The 2,901-nt window shown below is 39.4% G+C and overlaps 1 protein-coding gene across 1 annotated transcript in view; it reads right to left on the bottom strand.

The window, feature by feature from the left end:
* The window catches only part of LOC126402551 (solute carrier family 2, facilitated glucose transporter member 1-like), a 20,412-nt gene that overhangs the window by 3,032 nt on the left and 14,479 nt on the right, over nt 1-2,901 (bottom strand). The gene's annotated exons all lie outside the window — the stretch shown is intronic.

Here is a 2,901-nt window from a genome sequence, read left to right as displayed (position 1 = left end):
TCTCTCTCTCTCTCTCTCTCTCTCTCTCTCTCTCTCTCTCTCTGTCTCATTGTGTCATGCGGATTACTGTTAATTTATTATGCTGATCTGTTCTGTTTACATCTATTTGTGAGAAATTTTGTAATGATTAGCATATTAATTATTAAGTTTTGGACAAAAACGTGGTTGCAAGGTCACGGTGACCTTGACCTTTGACCACCAAAATCCAATCAGTTCATCGTTGAGTCCAAGTGAATGTTTGTGCCAAATATGAAGAAATAACCCTCAAGGTGCTTGAGATATCACATTCACAATTCACATTCCGCTTAAGGGGACACGCAGACAAAGGAACGGACAACCTGAAAAGAAGGTTCACAAATATATTTCTGATGCACACACAAATATTTCTTGTTTTGTATAAATGTAACTCCCATGCTGCAGCTCCACTTATAAATGCATTTTCTTCAAAAGGGAATTATCTGTTGCCAATCAGATGTCTCCTTCAAATTCAGCAAATTACATGAGTAGATTGGAGATTTAATTTAATCACATAATATCACATCTGGGCAGTCTACAATTATAAATTAGAGGATGAAGGAGAGAATGAAGGTCAAACAGCTGCCTGCAGGTCAGAGGTCAACCTCAACATGATGTGTTGTAGCTGCTCTCTGAGTGTAAGAGAGGCATAACAAGTTTAGCTTGTTTGCCCCTTAATGAAATGTTCTTGAACTATGAATGAAGTTGTCTCGTTGGCTCAGTCAGTTAGGGAATGTGTGAATAACCTGTTGATGACTTCAGTGAATGCACTACTTTGCACTGACTGAGTCTGCTGTGTGTTTTCCAACACTGGACAGAAACTGGATTAATGTGTTTATATAACTCAGCATTATCACATTAGCATAATGACAATATGGTGGCTTCGCCCTACTAAAGTTAAAACCTTAATCATATCAGGAGTGGATTACTGTGTGCATGTTAACATAGTTGTAGTAAAATGTAGTCAATATGGGGTGTTGGTGGCTTAGTGGATAGAGCAGGCGGCCCATATACAAGGCTGTTGCCACAGCGGCGTGGGTTCATCTCCAGCCTGTGGCCCTTTGCTGCATGTCATTCCCTCTCTCTCTCCTCCTTTCACGCTTTCCTGTCGATTAAAGGCAAAAAATGCCAACAAAAAATATGTTAATGTGGTTACATACATTACAGTTACAGGAACTAGAACTCAAGCATGAATGGCATCTCATGTTGCAGAAACTATAGACTATTATATTGTTTCCTTCTGTTATCTGTGGTACACCCAGGATTTAAATAGTGCAACATTGTCTTCTGTTATCTCAATCATCAATGTGATCTCCTAATTTTTGTTTTTTTCTGGATAGCTTCAATTTGTCATTTGGATGTTTCAGCAGTGCTCTCAACAACCTGTCCTTCAGCCTTGTCCATACAGGAACTCAGTATACCTATTTTCCCTTCTATGTCCTTGACAGTAATTCATTTCTCTTGTATCATGCTCAATATTCTGCATGGACACACAGATTGCTCTTATGTATGAGGCAAGAAAACATAAGGGTTTACATTTGGTGTAGCCAGTGAATCTGTGGGTGGCCTGTTAACAAAGGAGTCTTGGTTGGTACAGACAGCTGCAACAGTGGTTAATCTTTGGCCCTGTTTATACCTGGTGTTAACATGCATTTTGAGTGATCTGATCAGAAGTGGACAGCGCTAACCACAAGTGTAACTGACCACCAAGAAGCACTGGGATCTGATCACTCACACAATTGCCGAGGAAGTCTGGGACATATTTGACCACATATCTTTTGAGGTGCAAATGCTAATGTGTCCTAGTGCATCCTGACAAGGACTAGGTCATCAGTGCAGGACGTGGTGGTTGTTTTGTTGACAGCACACAAAGGCTCTATAAACTTGCTCATTCTCTGATAAGTTGGATGGAGTGTTGCTGTACAGAAACAACCACAAACATGACTAGCGAGCATGATAGCAGCGAGTGGTAGAGTGTTGACATAATAACTGTGTGACCTTGTAGCGTAAGTGACGTAGGCAACTGCAATATCTGAACACGTGGTCTGCTGGAGACACATAATAGACACAGGTGTGAACGGCAATGTGTCTCAGCTGTCCACTTGTGTTCAAGTCAGTTCAATTCAATTCAATTCAAATGGCTTTATTGGCATGAGGTAACACTGTACATATTGCCAAAGCAAGCGTTTGGAATTCAAAATAATAATAACAATGAAGGAAAACAATATTTACAATAAATTAAAGCTGCAAGCAGCGTTTGGCGGGACCTCGCACTCGCGCCCGTTTCGGCCCCCAGCTTATGTCGTCACTGTGAATTATTTAGAAATATCAAACATATTGCCACGAACATCAGAAAATCCTTACAGAGCTGAACGTCTTGATGTTTGAATGCTTTCTGTAGCTGTAGGTATGTAGAAGTGATGTCACAATATGCAAATTAGATGAGTTAATTTACTCCCATTTGATTCCTGTTCCTTTATTTTGAGGATGAGATGACAAAAACAACACAAAACAAAAGAAATATACTGTGTAAATATGTTCAAAATGTTGTTTTACTGAGATTTATGAAATCCAATATGGCTGCCGGCTAGTGACGCCACATTATGCAAATTAGATGAGTTAATTTACTCCTATCACAAACTTTGGGTCATGATGAATAGTTTTGTCATTTACAGTATGCCTTTATCTCTCACCACTTTCAAGCCACACTGTAAAAAGGGATTTGGGGTTTTAGTCAGATGGACTCGTGTAATCATGCTGAGTGAACTCATTGTCCATTACAGCACAGCAAGATGAGTTACAACAACTTCAACTTAAAAATATACTTAAAAACTCATAGTAATCCGTTCAGTTAACTGCAAATACTATGTTAGCGTCGTCATTTTA

The sequence above is a fragment of the Epinephelus moara genome, chromosome 16 (genome assembly GCF_006386435.1).
Source record: "Epinephelus moara isolate mb chromosome 16, YSFRI_EMoa_1.0, whole genome shotgun sequence".
In the NCBI taxonomy this organism is placed as follows: domain Eukaryota; kingdom Metazoa; phylum Chordata; class Actinopteri; order Perciformes; family Serranidae; genus Epinephelus; species Epinephelus moara.
This window is presented reverse-complemented; position numbering and strand designations above follow the sequence as displayed.